Source organism: Pseudonaja textilis, chromosome 1 (genome assembly GCF_049901715.1).
Source record: "Pseudonaja textilis isolate UNSWEBS1 chromosome 1, rPseTex1.2, whole genome shotgun sequence".
Classification (NCBI taxonomy): Eukaryota; Metazoa; Chordata; class Lepidosauria; order Squamata; family Elapidae; genus Pseudonaja; species Pseudonaja textilis.
The window spans coordinates 272,376,703-272,395,393 of NC_141990.1; the positions used below are offsets into that span (position 1 = coordinate 272,376,703).

Below are 18,691 nucleotides of genomic sequence, written 5' to 3' on the forward strand. Positions count from 1 at the left end.
GTACATAAGTCTAAGTGTTAATGCTATTGCTATAAGTTAGTAAACCAGTTAAATAAACCATGACTAATAGAAAATAATATTTGTAGCTCAGGATTGAATTGTGGGGTCCTTGGTGCTCTCTGAGAACTTGGTTGTTTCCTTACACATGTTTCATTATACAACTTTAGTCGAGTAAGTAACCATCTCAGTGATAACCATGGTACTAATCAATGTTAACTATGTTAACAGAGTAAATGTTTTTTCCCCCTGTTGCCCATATATCATTACGCGTTTGTTCAGCACTTGATTTAATAGAAAGCAATTCCCATGGTGGTTCTTTAGGACACAAAATGTTTCCTTCCAATACAGAATAAATCTTTCACTTTACATCTTAGGGATTTCTAAAAATTATTATCAAAATATAATATAACAGTATATTACTATACTATTTATAACCAGACCTAATTCTGAGACACCCTGGTGATGAATCATATTAATTATGTTTACATTCCACATACTATAAATGAAATAAAATTTAGTTTTTGGTCTGGCCTGGCCTGATCCATTATTTTTTACGTGTCCTTGGCATCCCATTCAAAGGTCAAATGTAATTCTCAGTCCAGAAAAATGATGCATCTTCTATTTGGTTTTGCAAAGTCATGAATAGGTTATAGAACATCAGAGCAATCTAGATCTGAAAGACAAAATGTGATTGTGACCATGCTTGTAACACTTGCCTGGAACAACCTAAACCCAAGGAATTTTTTCTGGGACCATGCAGCAGCTGGAGAAGATAGCTGGGTGGGCCCAGGAGAAGATGTAGGTGTTTTAAAGTATTTCTGGCAGGATCATTCATGACGTATCTGTGGATCTGGACCACTGCCTTTCCCTAGTGAATTGTCTCATGATATAGTATTTACAACCTAAGTATTTCATCCAGGATAGAGTGTTGTTTTTAGCTTCTCAGATGTCATAGAGTAACATTATTACTGCCACCTCTTAGATGTTAGAAAAACCAGTTGTTGTAAAGTTTGTGTCAATAATTCAAATTCAGCTTTATTTTTACTAAACGATCTGTTCCCAATTAGAAAACAGTACTTTACAGGCCTCTGTAGGGGTTTCTGTTCCTTTACTTCTGTTATAAATTATTCTAATCAAAGGTGTTTTAAAGCATGATAGGTCATTTGTCCGTGAAGATAATAATTCATCCAAAGTGAATGATCTTGAGCCCATACCTAAAGCAATGTGGCTTCAAATTGTCCCGCATAAAAAGTGAGATAAGTCTTGGCATGAAAAGTTGAAAGAGTTTTTCCTCTATACTATTATTTTCTTTCTGGAAAAAATATTCCTAAATTGCAGCACAAACTGACATCTTAAAATGAAGCAGCTATTGCTGCTGGATTCTTGAAAAATGATAAAAATAATTTGCAGGGCATTTTCACTTAGATACATCATTTCCCCTCTCCTGTCATTCTCCCATTTGCTGGCCAAAGTAGATTTTTGAAATTGTAATCTGTTCAACTAATAAGCATACAAGAACTTTGAACAACAAAAAGAGAAAGTAGTTTTGTTCTCTATTGATGATCCACATTTCACATTAAACCATGCTGTATCTTATTCATGGATTTTTCATAAAACCCACAGTTGACTGGATATACAATACTGCAGTAAACCAGTTTGGTATAGTCTAGAGGTAAAGGCATCAGGCTATGAATCAGTCGATTGTGAGTTCTAGCCCCATCTGAGACATGAAAGTCAGCTCGGTGACTTTGGGCCAGTCATTCTTTCTCAGTTCAACCCACTTGACAGGGTTGTTGTTCTAGGAAAAATAGGACGAGGAATTAGTAATGTGTATGTTTTTCACCTTGAGTTACTTTTAAAATAATAAAGGGATGAAAATCATAATATCTAATTTGCAGAGGAATTAAAATGTGCACATCTCACTGAATATCTCAAAATGTATGATGTTTTTTTAATTTTTTTTCTCTCTTTTTCTAGAATGTTGATCTTGTAGAATAAGGTCGGTAGCTTTTCATTTTGTATTTTATTATGTTTATTTTTACATTTTACTGACATATCAATTTCCACTGACCAAGACTTAATCTAAGTGGCGATTTTAATCATTTTACATATTTTTAGCTAAGCCTCAAAAGAAGCAGGCAACAACAATAAAAAAAATACCAACAAGATAAAGATTTAGAGCAAAAAATATATATATATATATCTAAGAAACAAAGGAAGAGCCCTGAGTGGCAGATGATCTCCAGAGACTCAAGCAACTTAAGATAGGGGCTTTATTGCAGCCTAAAGCTTTGATAAGTGACCCACAACCTTTAAACTGTCCTTCAGTAATAATTATACCATGTTGGATTGGGAAAGTGAAGAACTGCTTTATCTATTTTAGAGGACGGGCTGGAAATAGGGATGGAAAGGGCTGTCACAGCCCGTATACTCTGCTGAGCAACAGAGATGAATTTGGTGGCTAAACATTGCTTATTGATCAATCAAACAGTTATTTTAATTTCTGATCAAAATAACACCTGGTTCACACATCATACTAAGCAAAACCTGAGTAAACATATTATCACAATGTGAAAATCCAGCCAGCCAGAAATAATTCAGAAGTACTAAGTGTTAAAAAATGCCAATTGATTTTTAAAAGGTTATTTCTAAAGAGATACTTCCAGTTGTCCAACAGATTATCCAGTTGCCACCCACAGAACAGCATTGGCTCCTATGCTTTGAACAGAAAACAAACATTAATATAAAAAATTGAATTCAATGTAACATTACAAAATAATGTAAATGGAAAACCGTTATTTCTGAAACATTTTGAATGCTTAATCACCTTTTGATTGAAAGATTGGAAAACCAAAGTACCCATTTTGTTGAATTTGTGATAAAAAAAAGTTTGGGGAATGGCTTTAGTTAGAAATTTTCATTTGAAAATTCTACAGCAAAAACCAAACTTGGTTAAATTTGATCATCATTTTTAAAATATTTTATTCTCTAATACATTAGGTCTATTACAAATACTGTTTTGTAAATGGCATTTGTCCTCGATCAAGATTTCGTGCACGAGAATGTGTGTCTGCTGCCAATTTGTATTTTTATTATTATCTTTGGTTTTGGTTTTCTCAGCTGTATATTATTCCTGTTCCTCCTTTTAGTTTTGTTTCTTCTTTTAATACCTTAAAAAAATCATAGAGCAAATAGTTTCAGCACAATAGATTCATTATTATTTTTAAAACACCAAATACACAAGTGAAATAAAATTGCATGAATTATCTGGATAAAAAAATTAATTTTATATTACTTAAAAAGTAATAGAGGGGTAAAAATAAAATAAATAATGGTTATATAGCTGCATCAACCTACATTTTGGGCTCATACATGTGATTGGGTTATCTTCTATTTAAAGTGCTATGTATACCTTAGACTGGATATATTTTAAAATGATTATTACTAATTTTAGAAAAAAACAGAATAATCAAAGAAGCAAAATGACAAAAATAACATTGGTGCAGAAATACAATTATATATAAGTAGACAAAAGAATAACCAAGATGGTACAATTAATGCATAGTGTATCTATATTTGAAAATTAACCATGAAAAACATTAATTCACATTAAACATTGATACAAACTTGTAACAATATAAGAATCTAAATTTCTGAGCTAAATGCCAACTTTTGCAGTTTAAAAATACCAAAAGGGAAAAAAAACTGCTTATGATTACGGATAAATATTACTTTCCAATTTTCCCTGTATTCTACCCTTACCAATGCATAATATTTATAATTGGAATACACTTAAAACTGGATGTATTTATTGGTTTCCCTGAAGGAGAGAGAAAAGACCTATTTGTAATACAAGGATAACTGAATATATTTTGAAATTCTGGGATATATAAAACTGAAAATGCTGATGTAAATAAATGATTTTCAGTATTTATGGTACCATGCCATCAGGAGAGTCCTGCTTTTCAGTTTATAGAAGGCAGACAATGCTTGTTCTTTTTACAAGTTGCATTAAGTCTTTTTTAATTATAATGTCCAGAATAAGCCATGATAGGTTACATTCTACTAAGTTGTAAACCTTATCTACAGATCACAAATGGTTGGTCCACACATCATGGTAAGCCAAAACCAAACAAACTGCATTATGCTGAAGCATACCATATGAACTCAGATTTAAAAAGCATCCTAAGCCATAATATGATCTGTTAGATATTAGTATAATTTGTGTTTCTAGCCATTATGATTATTCAATATACTGCAATTGACAAATGTATTGGAGTGAATTGTGAGTCTAATGAGGGGTGTTAATAGAGTGATATATCAATTTGGCCATTTCTGATTTATTCAAAGTTTGGTTAATTTTAGTCATAGAGTATGGCACCTTCCCCCAAATTAAGTCCTGCTGGTTTTCAATGGTGAAAGGGTGGACTCTTCCCCAAAATAATGGCATTGTACTATCAAAGATCTGCAAGATAGCCTGAAAGAAGTAACAAGGAATAACAATAAGTTGTTATGGAATCTCTTCCTACCCACTCAGTGTAGGAGAACTCAGTTGTGATTTCCTGGGAACTGGAAAATAGATCTTGATAAGGAGGGGCTTAACCAGATGACATTGAAAACAGTGGGGATTTTTGCCAGATGCCTCCACCTCACTAAAAATTCAAGCAGTGATCCATCTCCCTCTTGTCTAAATTGATACCTAGAGGCATTTTTCCTACATTTCACCTCTGTATTACTATTTATAATACCTGAATTTTTCCAACAGCTTTGATAGTTTCTTAGTCAATTTAGGAGAATGTATAGTTATAGCTCTAGACCTGGAATGTAAAATCTACTGTAGTGCATGGATAAAACACAGCTTTTTCTACCCTAACAGATACTTGTAAGAACTTGATCCTTAAGCTTCCAATTTACATGTCTTGGCTATTCATACAGAATACTGTTTTTTGTGTGTAGTGTATATAACCTTTATACATGGCAAATGATTTCCATGTATGCAAAATGATCACTGAAGTGGAAGAAGTGGCAGTAGAAATCTGTGTGATAATTAACCATTGTGCAATAGCCTTGCACTCAGAAATTCTACAGTCCTTTTTTCCATTTATGGTGCTTTGGAAGTCCATTAAGAAGCTGACAGTTTTGTTGAGGAAGGGTTGATGGATTTGGGGGTCCATCTGGCTATTACCTCTTGCTGCCTTTTGTTCATCTTCTTTATTACTGCACATTATTCTGTATCCTTGGTGTTGGGGAGTGGAAGAAGATATGTGCAGTCTTGTCTCTATTCCCAGCCCAATCCAAACCTTTCTGATATTCTGTACAAAGAGGAAACTCCTACTGAATGATGAAGACCAAGTAGAACCCCTCTTCTCTCTTTTATCTCCAAAGCTTCATACAATAAGGCACCTGTGTAAGATGTTTGCAGGTGCTGCACAAGATAATATTATTCTAACTAAAGCAAATAAAATGGAATGATTACCTTCCATGACTTGGAAATTCTACTTCTATTGATGCAGTCTAAAACTGCATTTATCTTTTATGCGCTCAGATCACACATTTGGCTCTTATTCAGTTTGCAATCAATGACTATTCCAAAATATTTTCCTCAAGCAGGATTACCAAGCCATATAGCCCTCATTCTATATCTGGGCTCTTGATTTTTTTCCCTCTCTATTGAGTGTTGCATTTATCTCAATTTCTTTCAGTCCAGTTCTCCAACCGATCATGCTTGAATCTGATAAGCATTCCTTCCAGCTCTACAATGAATAATTATGTAATATAAATATTGCAAAGTAAGAGACTCAATGTATTCTGGACCTCTCTCCAGTTTGAGGAGGATTCAGTGAAAAACTCTCTTTGAGTGTGATTTTTTTTTGAGTCAGCTGTATATCCACTTAATTGTCATGCCATCTAAATCACACTTTGCTTGCTAATAGGCATGTCATGGCATACTTTGTCAAATGCTTTGATGAACTCAAATTATATTATGTCTACAATGTTCTCACAATTTATTAAAGCAGATACCCAAGCAAAAATAAGATAACATTAATGGATAAGATTTGTTCTTGACAAATCTATGCTGCCCTCTGCTAATTACTGTGCTGCCATGAATTAAAGAGACACAGATTGATCTCTTTCTGATCTACTTTAGAATCTTTTCAGATATCCATGCCTGTAGTTTGCTGGATTCTTTTTCCCCTTCCTTTTTAAATATCCATTTCTTCCTAACATGGTAGTTCACCAGTTTTTGATGATTTCTCAGAGATAATACAGAAAGTTAGAGCCAAACTATCAGTTGTCTAGTACCTTAGGATATAGTTCATATGGATCTGCAGATTTAAACTCATTCAAAATAATTTTCTAGCTTCACTCCTTCTTCTTCACCCCACTTTTCAAAATTACTTGATGGAACATATTTTTATTGGAAAAACTGAATAAAAGATAAGTCAATAAACTCTCCCTTTAGTTATCTATTAAACCATTTGCTGTCTTCACAGAATAATAATATTCAGATAGTCTTTTCTTTTTATTCCGTAACTAAATAAGGTGTTATTCTTCATTAATTTCAGCTTATTCTGAATTTTTGTTTTTCTGACCCCCATTCAGACTACCTTTCTTTTCCTTTATAATTTAACCCTCTTTCCATTTCCTATGTATGCCCATTTCCCCCCAGATTTTAATTAAGCTTTTCATGCAACCACAGATTTCTTCAACTGTCTTTATTTTTCTATTATTGAAATTGGTTGCAATTACTGTGCGCTTTTAGTATAGTATATATTTTCTTTCTTTAGGAACTCTGACTCCTCTTTTTGCTCTGATTATATTTATTTCAGAGTTTCTTAAAATCTGCTATTTTGAAGTCCAAGACATGCATTTGATTATATTCAGTTTTACTTTCCCTTAAAATCAAGAATTCCAGCATTACATTTTCCCCTATAAAGTCCCTGCTATTTTCATAATTACTTGACTGTGAAGATCCTCAAGCATCTCCCACTCTTCTCTGACAGTGAAAAGCATCAGCATGACAAGTCAAGGATTTCCTGGAAGAATCATGCTTTGGTTCTTTTCCAACAGATACTTGGGGTAAAGTTTCCCATCATTACAACTTTGTGTCTTTTAAAAAGAACTGCATTTTCTCTTCTTAGTACATTGGCAAGAATGGATAGCCATAACAGCATTGCTGTTATTTTTTGTTCTATTTATTTTAATCAAGATGTTCTCAGCAGCACTGCCAGATTCATTCTCTGGATTTCCAAGGAGGAATGGAAACAGTTAACATACAGTCTTCCCTTTCTCTTGTTTTTCTTTTGAAAATGTCTTATCTTCCAGTCATATCTCTCAAACTTCTTTGCGGTATCTCTCTTCTATTTGTATTAAATTGTGTTTTCTGTACAAGGAGCTCAAGCTGAGTTTGCTTATTTCCCATACTCTGAATATTAATAGTATATAGACCAAAGATCCTGAACTTTATGAGCCAATATTCTTTCTTTTTTATTTTTAGGTGGTTCAAGGGGCCCCATTTGAGCAATACTCCCACTTTCTACAATGTCCAGGTTTTTATCTTTAAAAATAAATTAGCCACCTCTGATTTATCTAAAGAACAGCTAATCTCTGTGGGCTATGAGAAAGCCAAAATAAGAATACAGTATATATCAAAAACAAGAAGACATAGAATTACAAATTGAAATTAGCTCTGTAACTGGTAACTCCAGAATGCTTACCATTACCATGAATATCTGTGAACTATCTGAGACCATTGACTCTTCCCAGCCTGAAAGAACTCTTCAGAGCTGGGAAATACAGGTAGTCCATGACTTATGACCATAGTTGAGCCTGCAATTTTATCATAATTCATAACAGTTGTTAAATTGGTCACCAATGAGTGCAGCCATTTTTACAAGCTTTTCTGTGGCAGTCATACAATGAATGCAATAGTCATAAAGCGAACACAGAGGTCCTGACATCCAGTTTACCATGGGGCAGTTTCTGTCAGAATCCTGAAAGAAATGCCACTTTCTGCTGAAAATGTTGTAAATCACAATAAACCACAAGACCACAGCAAATGGATGTAAATTCAGACTGTTTGCCAAGCACCCAAAATGTAACCATGTGACGGGGTACAGCCATCAGAACTTTGAATCCAGGTCATATCTCTTTTTCAGAGTCTGTTGTAACTTCAAACAGTTGCTAAGTGACTGATTGTAAGTCAAGAGTTAACAATAACCTTATGCCCTTGTTTATATAAGAAACATCTACAAATGAAAGACTATAGATAGTAATCAATCTTCCTAATCAAACTTGCCATTCTTCAGCCAGATACAATTTTCCCAGTTCATCTTGTGGCAGCAATCCATGATCTAACTAGCTCAGACTATGGTCTAAGAAACCAAATCTCTTGCACCAACACTAACTTAATTCCAGCCTATTAACTAAGGCACAATTGGTAGGGTAATAAAATAATTTAAGAGTTATATGACATCAGCCCCTTTCTGAAACGTTTCTCCTGGAATAATAAATCTACACACGTTGTCCTAGTGAGATTTGTTTACATGGGAACAATATTTCTTTATCTAGAAAGAATCTTACAATTTGTGTACATATTCTGAAAATAAATAGGATATAATATTAATACCTTTTAGTTGGGGCTCTTCAGCCTTAAGGAGATCAATACCAAAGTATAGGTCACATTTTTTGTTTGCAAATGGGACTTTGTCTCCAAATCTCTTTGCTTGAAAATTCCATTCCTATTTATTTATAGGCGGCATTCAATAAAAACGTCCAGCTCTTTGTTCTTAGTTTTTAAATATTTACTCTAATTTCTTGCAATATAAATTATTTTAATGGTTTGGGTTAAGTTCCAGCAAAAAAAAACAATACATGTGCTCAATGTTGATCTGGAGCTAAGAGATCTCTAAGGCATCAGAACTGGGCAGTACAGCAGGAAGTAGTGCTGATGAAATAATGGGTACATTAAGCCCTCAGCTTCTACCTTGGTCAATATTATAGCTTGGTGCTAGACAATAGCAGGCACATTTTCTAATCATGTATGTCTATGTCTTAGAGCCTGATTTTGCTTATATTATATGTCATAAACCAAGATGAGAAATAACTAGAGAAAAACCATACAGATGGTGAGCTCAGCAATATTCAACTTATAATAGCATATTTTTTGAAGTTTCTTGCAAGAGAAAAAGATTCACTTTCACATATGGCTCGATATATAGTACTGATTTCCTACAACTATCTTATTGATATACCATTTTTATTCAAATATCTTTCACATTGATTCAGTTCCACATCTGCCTTGGTAAATATTGCCATTAGTGTTTGCATTGGGGGTGTTTCTGTCTCCTTCCCAGCTCTCAGTTTGGCTATTGTGAACACCTGGAATTTGCTATGGTTTCTTCACTATCCCTTCTGTAGTCTCCACTCACACAGTTCCCCCAATGCCATACAGCCACTGCTAGCCCCAATATTGCTTACTGATCTGACGTTTCCCAGTGTTTATTTTCCCTGTGTACTGGAGTGGCGATGGGCGGGGGAAACATATGTGATGCAGGAGTCAATTGTAAACTGAAGTTAGATCCAATCTTGATCTGTCACCGGGACCAGAGGTTTAGTCTTCCAAGCTTTTGGACTTGTGCTGGAGCCCATCCTCACAGAACCTCACTCTACCAGGATCAGTGGTGGGATTCAAATTTTTTTACTACCGGTTCTGTGGGCATGGCTTGGTGGATATGGCAGGGGAAGGATACTGTAAAATCTCCAGTCAGAAGTGGTATTTGCCGGTTCTCCAAACTACTCAAATTTTCCGCTACCTCTCCAGAACTGGTCAGAATCTGCTGAATACCACCTCTGACCAGGATGTAGAGAATAATGCTTACAGCTTCAGGGGAGAATGTAAAACCATTTGAATTCTTCACAATCCCAGGAAATTAGAAAATAAAATCAAGAACCTACATGTTATTTCACAAAAGTTGTAAAGAGTCTCTGGCTGCATAGTTTTGGGCAGGAATCTATCCAATGTATCTGCAGGGTGTTATTGTGGATAAATTAGGAATCCAATTTCTGCCTGCACAATTACTATAGTAGGTGTATATAGGGTTTGAATAATATTTATGACTTTTGTGGCACAGCACAGAAGATTATGGTCTTACTTTCCAATCTTCTTAGTGTTTGAGGCATTATTGAAAACTAAGATGCTCTCAGAATCAAACTAGATTTTTTATATTATACTATTGAATTGAATTACTGAAAAAAATAAAGATGTTTACATTCATAACAGTTTATGTGCAGTAAATTCACAATGGAAGTGTGTGCAGTCAAGCCTTATATACATTAATTTGAAATTGTCTTATTATAAAATGAAATTTCACTTCAGAAGGTCTGCAGGGCTAAAACCCAAGGCAACTGGAGACTGCATAGCAAGCTTGTTGAGGCTTAGTTGGAATATATCCTACTGCCATCCTTAAATTATTACCTTTATTGTCAGGATACAACATGTGTACAATGAGATTGGCTGAGCATCCCTTCGTGCACACACATCCCACACATCCACCCAACACAACTCACAGTGAGGACAGAAGTCCCTAACCCAGTTTCAATCTTATTACACTATGTGACCTTGACCTTAATCTGGTAAACAGCAGAGCTTAGCCTAGGTGCCAAAATAATAAAAAGTTTTCCCCAAGAAAAGTATTTGACCCTTCCAAAAATGGCAAAGAAAATATTGCAATAACAAAATTGTTCATTTAAAATACTATATAGAAATAATACTTAAAGAAGGCAGTATAAATAAGGATTTTAATTGGGCAGATGTTACACTTGTTTTATTTTAATTTTTTTGTAATTGGTGTAATCTTCTGATTTTTGCACAAGCCAAAAGGCAGATTATACATTTAGCAACAAAACAAACTGATTTTGGGGAGTTAAAATATTATATTGCTACTTAGATTTGTTTCTCATTTATATACCTATGATTAGGTTTCTAGGTCACATTATATTATTACTTAATTATGGTTTATTACATAAAACCATGTATAATGTGCTTATCTATAAACCATAAACCTGCTCCAGGTGTCCTATATTGTGGTTCAGATGTGGTTCTGGAACTTTACTGTTTTGTCAGCATTAGGCAAAGATGTTTTGTTTTCCTCAGGCCACACACACGTGTGTCTGAATATGTAATATATTCTCTCTCTGTGTGTGTGTATGTGTGTGTGTGTGTGTGTGTGTATGGTATTCAGCTTTGTTCGGGTATTTTCCCACGTCATTATAAGTGAGCTTTTTAAGTTGTAGCAACGTTTCGGCAGAATCTCATCTGCCCATCATCAGGCTTCTGTATTGTGTTTGTCTGTGAGTCAGACTTTTACTCACAGATGAACACAATACAGAAGCCTGATGATGGCAGATGAGATTCTGCCGAAAAGTTGCTACAACTTTAAAAGCACAATTATAATAACGTGGGAAAATACCCGAACAAAACTGAATACCATACATGTAAGTACCCGCGATAACTTAAGAAACTTAACTTAAGGAAGGAAGGAAGGAAGGAAGGAAGGAAGGAAACGTACAATGTTGTTATTATCTTCAGTGTCAGAGACAGAATCAGCCTCACTTTAATAATGACAGTGAGTGGATAGTATCCAGATTTTCAGGCTACTTTTAAAGTTTTACTTTGACAGTGATAAAATAACTTTATTTAAAATATCACCCCAAATAACCATTATTATGCCAACAAATCTTAGCTATATAGTTCTGAATGTTCTTGGTGATGCAAAACTAGGTTTGCCAGGTGTTATAATTTCCCAATCCCAGTGGATAGGTTCACACAACAGGCCAAACAAAAACCAGTAAATTACTTTTGTGAGCCCAGCCAATCTAAAGAAAGGGGAATCTATCTTTACCAGGCTTTTGTTGAAGGTCAGAATATATCTTGATTGATATATCTATAAATTATTGGAAGAATAAAAACAGACCTGAATAATGAGGAAGGGCTTCTAAAAAATGACAAAATTTAAAATGTTCTATAGAATCAAGACCATATGTTAGGATGTATATATAAAATGTTAGTAAGATATTATTTATTGTGTTATATTATTTAGCTGCCCTCTCGAGAGGGAAGAATTATGGTACAAATGTGTAAATTTTATCACAAATTGCAATTTAAAAGAAACTGGTATATAATGTTTTATAGGTGCTATACAATCCTATCATTAATGGCCAAGATAGACAATTTATATAGTAATAAATGCTGGGATAATTTTTACCATATGTGGCAGACATGTAAAAAAAAAATCAAAAATACTGGAACAAAATACATTTTAAAAATAAATTTTAACATGAAACCACTTTTTTCCTAACTAAGTATTTCAACATAAAATACTAAGTAACAAATCTCAAGAAAACAGCTGTGAAACTCTGGGGAAAAGGTGGCACAAATATCTAGCTCATAAAACAAACACAGTGATCAATTTTAAAAGTCTATGTGTAATCAATGAGAAAGCTATTTTCCCTATAGTCACACAGTACTGTATCTTACCTGGTAAACCTCTGCATAACCAGAGTAGTTATTTTATTTCCTAATTTATATCCCACTTCTTGATCCTTTCTGCTATTTTCCCCATAACAACTTGTAAAGTGAATTAAGTTGAAATAATGAATTTCATCACCACTTATATTTCCTTTCCAAGAAAAAACATTTAGCTTCATAAAAGAAGCTGCTAATAACTCTCTAGCACAGCTCTGAACCTGGTGACTTCCAGATATGTGTGGGGCTATAATTGCCAAAATGCCTATCCAGCACAACTGTCCAATTTCCCCAGTGGCAAAATAAAAACATTTTCCAGAAATGACATAGCATCTTTGTCTCCTTTTCCCCAATATACAATGACTTTGCCTTCTTTTTTTAAAGGACAAACTCTGACGGATAAGCTTCCATTGAGATGATTACTTTTTCCACCAAACAGAAAGCAATTTCTACAAGCCTGCCTTTTTGACATTTCCAGTTCTTCCCCTATAAAAAAGGCACATATTTTGTAACACTTGGAGAGATATGTTCTGCACTTTTCATATTTGGCAACTTTAAGATGTATTGACTTCAGTACTGGCTGGGGAATTCTGGGAGTATCTATCTATCTATCTATCTATCTATCTATCTATCTATCTATCTATCTATCTATCTATCTATCTAATCTGTCTATCTTACTGCCTTGAGTGAATCAAAACATACTGCTTGCACTTGTGTCAGAAGCACCAAAGCGCTTCTGGTTTGGAAGAATTAGCCAGTGACATCACCGTTGCCCAGGGCACACCTAGTTTGGGGCTCCTTTCATGTCTCCTGCAGCTGGATGGAAGTTCAACCCCATTTCAAGGGAACTCAGATCTCAAACATGGCCTTGCTAACCTCCATTCCAGTGTCCTAACCATACGAGCCACTATGCTCCTTACCAAAATATATAAAAAGGCAGGATAGAATAGAATTCTTTATTGGCCAAGTGTGGTTGGACACACAAGGAATTTGTCTTGATGCAAATGCTTTCAGTGTACATAAAAGATACATTCATCAAGAGTCAAGTATCATAAGGTACAACACTTAATAATAGTCATAGGTACAATCAAATCATACTAGGAAACAGTCAATATAAATCATAAGGATACAAGCGACAAAGTTACAGTCATGCAGTCACAAGTGGAAGGGGATGGGTGATAAGGAGTGATGAGAAGATTAACAGTAATAGTAGTGCAAACTTTGTGAATAGTTGGATAGTGTTGAGGGAATTATTTGCTTAGCAAAATGATGGCATTTGAGAAAAAAACTGTTCTTGTATCTAGTTGTTCTGATTTGCAGTGCTCTATAGCATCGTTTGAGGGAAGGGGTTGAAACAGTTTATGTCCGAGATGTGAGGGGTCTGTAAATATTTTTACAACTCTTTTTTTTGACTTATGCAGTATACAGGTCCTTGATTGAAGGCAGGTTGGTAGTAATTGTTTTTTCTGCAGTACTAATTACTCTCTGAAGTCTGTATCTGTCTTGTTGGGTTGCAGAACCAAACCAAACAGTTATAGAGATGCAGATGACAGACTCAATAATTCCTCTGTAGAACTGTATTAGCAGCTCCTTGGGCAGTTTGAGCTTTCTGAGTTGGCGCAGAAAGAACATTTTTTGTTGTGCTTTTTTGATGACGTTTTTGATGTTAGGTGTCCATTTTAGGTCTTGTGATATGATAGAACCTAGAAACTTGAAGGTCTCTACTGTTGATTCTGTGTTGTCTAGTATTGTAAGAGGTGGTAATACGGGAGGGTTTCTTCTAAAGTCTATCACCATTTCTACGGTTTTGAGTGTGTTCTGTTCCAGATTGTTCCAGTTACACCACGAGGCAAGCTGTACAACTTCCTGTCTGTATGTGGATTTGTCATTGTGTCTAATGAGACCAATCACTGTTGTATCATCTGCAAACTTCAGTATTTTAACAGGATTGTTTGAGATGCAGTCATTGGTATTTAGGGAGAAGTGGAGAAAGCACACAGCCTTGAGGGGGCCCTGTGCTAATTGTACAGGTATCAGATGTGATTCTGCCTAGCTTCACTTGCTGCTTCCTGTCTGTTAGGAAGCTTATGATCCACTTACAAGTGTGTTCAGGTACCGCTAGTTGGTTTAATTTACTTAGAAGAATGTCTGGAATGATGGTATTGAATGCTGAACTGAAGTTTACAAAGAGGTATTTGGAGATTCAAGATGTTGTAGGATGTAGTGCAGAGGACACAAAATCTAACAATAGTAAGGGCAGCATAATACAAATATATACAATTCTGCAGTGTAATTCTGAGAAAGGGACCAAATTGGCCAAAGTAACCAATGGATTTACAAAGAACACTAAGCATGGATTCCTCAGTGTGGTATTGATAAGTACTTAGGACCCCATAGACATCTCCCTTGTTAACGTCCTTCTCAGTTATGACCCCACATATAAGGAAATATGAGAATGCTTGAATCTAGAGGGTGACCTTCTGAGTATATTAATGATTTGTTTTTTGAACTTTATTACACAGTTATCCATTACTATCTTTTATGTTTCATGCAACTGGAATCAGAGGCAGTAGTTATGTTTGCAAACCAGCTACTATAGTGTCATTTTAGCCTAGCTGGTCGTATGAACTAAGCCTATGCAGTTAACATGTTGCGTTAATTCTTTTCTTTCCTGTGCCTGATACAGCAAGTTTCTACAGTAGAAACTGTAAACAAGGGCACCAAACAAGCAATTTCTTTGTATCATATCTCTCTCTAGGGAGCAACAAGAGTTAAAATAAGCATTTAAGCTAAAATAAATGTAAAATTATGCAAACACTAAAAAATTAATATATAATTAACACACATACTTATGTGAATATAAAATCTATACCTGTATAACTGATGCTCTGCTAGTAGTATATTAATTTATCAATAGGACAAGATAGTCTTATCATATACCGTTTGGTAATCACCATTCTCAATATCTACTCACAATCATTTTCACCACTCATGCTCAATTATTAAATAACCATGTCTTCACATTTTTCTTAAATGCTAAATATATCAAAAAACGTGCAAGACCAGAGGAGAAAGGGGAGAGAATTTGGGATCCAAGCCCCAGATTACATGAAAATGGAGTGGAATGGGAATAGAAGGAAACTACTGTTCCGCCAAATACGGGGCACATAATAGGATGGCACCAAGATAGGAAGTTCAACAGGTGCACATGGCCTTCAACTCTCACATCAAAAGTTCAGTTTGGGTTCTGGCTATAATAGGGAGACCTCCAACATTTGGAAGAAACATGGGAGAACAATAGAGGTGTAAAAGAATGCATACTATAAAGTTCTGAACCAGAATGAAGGGAAAAGACCCACCCAGTAGATTGTTGCAATAATTAGTGGCTAGGGCCTGAACTAACATATGTGATGGATATGATTCAATGCCATTCAATAAATGAAGATATGATCTCCCAGTTGTCACTATACATGGCTGAGGAGAAAGTACATCATCTTCTAATAAGATTATGAGATTCCTGGTTACAGACACTAGAGGTGGTCTTTCTCCTAATTACCCAAAGTTTTCCAAATCCTAGTCAAGAATTTTCTAATAAACAAATTAATTTAAGGACCAGCAATGTTAAAAGATTATTTCTACTTAAGAATACGATGGTTACCACCAGTGGTGGGATTCAATTTTTTTTTTACTACTGGTTCTGTGGGCATGGCTTGGTGAGCCTGGCAGTAGAAGGATACTATAAAATCTCCAGTCAGAGGTGGTATTTGCCGCTTCTCCAAACCGCTCAAAATTTCTACTACCGGTTCTCCAGAACTGGTCAGAACTCGCTGAACACCACCTCTGATTACCACCATCTCCTAAGTAAAGATTCACAAATATTAAAAAAAAAGTAAAGTTCCTCTTCCATATGCAGTAATATTTTATAGAATGAGCAAGGACGCCAACTTTTGACCACCTTGCTAATCCACTCAAAGAGCAGCTATAGTGAGCTAGAAGGTAATTAATTTGTATTAAGCACGCTTGAGTATGAGCCTTAAATGTAATTAAGAACTCAGTCGAAGCCACTCATTTGGCGTCTTGAGTGGACTCTAGGGAGAGAGTAATCCAGGCTTCTCAGCTGGCAAAGGCCATTGGCAGCTGTACAAAGTTTTGTTTTGGGGGGAGAATGGCCTATTGTTCCAACACAGTTTAAATTATACAAATGAATATATGACTAGATGTGTGTTATCAGATTGATGATCCATTCCAATCACTTTTGCAATTGCCCCAAATACATAGTGCTTCTAAATGATGAGCTAGCTATATCATAAGTTATAATTTATCATATTAATTTATCAAATTATTAAGAAACCATACATTTTGTTTCACTCTAATCTACCTTATAAACAAGTGAAAGAATTCAAGGAAATTATGGGGAAGAAAAACCAGAAGAGAACCCTATGTACATTATCTTGAGCTCCTGAAATGAAAGATGGATAGAAAACAAAACAAACTATTCTTCAATAATAGAAGATGTTCCAGGATATGGACAACTGGGTAAAACAGCATTTCCTGAAATTTGGCCTTTTACACGCGTGGAGAGTATAACTCCCAGCATGTTTCTGGAAATAATCCCAACGCATCTGGAGGATTCTCACATAGATAATGATGGGTCAAGTAGGGAAGTCTAGTTATTTGTGTTTCTTTCTTTCTTTTTTTGCAACATATGTTTATCTACAACCTATTTCCAGGATATTCCAAATACCAACAGATCAAATATTTCAGATTATGATACAATTAGGAACTTGTTTCTCATAATTTTGAAAAAGTGAAAAAAATAACAGTGATTATTAGTTGAGAGGCAAAGGGAGAGGAATCTGTTTTTATTTCAACATTAATAAGCTGAATGTAAAAGCATTAGGAATGCAACTTTTATTTCTCAGGAAAGGCTTTTCGTCAGATCAGTTGCTCAACCTCTTTCTAGGAAGAAGAAAATCAGGCCTTCTATGAAATGCAAACAGCTGACTAGAAAGAAGAAGCTACTAGTTCAGCCTGATTTGTGTCTGAACTAGAAAGATATGAAACTTCCTTGAGGTCTCACAAGCCCCCTTTAACTCAGGTCCATTTGTTTGGACCTAAGAGTCCTTCTCCATGATATCTTTCATCATGCATCTGTTTGATAACATGTCATCATCTGTTTCTTAATTGAGCTTATTTATTTCTAGATCAGCTATGGTTCCATCTGTGTGGTTCCATCTCTTTAACCATTTTCCCTTCTGAAAGATAAAGACTATGCAGATATGTTGGTTCGTCATTAGGAGAAACTAGCATATTACCGGCATGCAACTTCTGTTAGCCTGTCCTTCAACATCATAGAGGTTAAAATGAAATGTCTTCCTAAGATGCTATTATTTTATATGTATTTCCCAAATGCAGAGATGGTGTCTTGATGGCTTTCCCTGTCCTATTATTTGGAATTTGTACCAACATGAAACAAATATATGCATGGGAGCCTGATCCTGCCTTTCCAGCTTCTGATCATATCAAAAGCACTGGTTATGTTTCAAAAATCAGTTCAAGATGTTTGGGAAGAACTGGTAATAGAAGTCGTGACTATGGAAGGACCTTTTTCTGGCAGCACTGCAAGAGAAATTATAAACTTCCAAGGTATGTAATTTTGTTACACTTACATAAAGTAGCTTTGTTTTTGGTAATTCCTTGTAAACTGTTGAATCAAATTTGTTGGAGCTTATAATCAACATTAAAGCCATGTTCAGACAAACTGTAGTTTCTTAGTATGATACGTGATTGCAACTGTAATGTTGACAATTTTCATTTTATTCTATTTGATTTAGTTTTTCTAGTTATGTTATTATAATAATTACACCACCAAATTATTATATTAGAAGATTTTAACCTAGCAAGTTGTATGACGGGGTACCCAACTCCTGGTCTGTGGCCTGGTGCCAGTCCGCAGCCTGTTGGGAACCAGTCCGTGCAAGCGACAGGCGAGTGTGTGAAGCTCCATTTGTACAAGTAGCGGGCAAGCGTATGTGAGATGTTTAAAGTTATTTTTCTCTAAGTAGTACAGGGATGGATGATGGAAGAGTCATTGCCAAAAAAAAAGGAATACAGGTAATTAAAGGTGGTATTCAGCAGGTCTGACCAGTTCTGGAGAATTGGTAG

General features: G+C 35.1%; 1 long non-coding RNA gene across 1 annotated transcript in view; it reads right to left on the minus strand.

Annotated features, from left to right (window-relative positions):
* Positions 1-278: 278 nt before the first annotated feature.
* Positions 279-18,691, minus strand: part of LOC113439183 (uncharacterized) — a 30,173-nt gene continuing 11,760 nt past the window's right edge. Inside the window, exon 3 of the long non-coding RNA XR_015741041.1 lies at positions 279-1,798. This is a non-coding gene — a long non-coding RNA (uncharacterized LOC113439183). The remainder of the gene's footprint in view (positions 1,799-18,691) is intronic.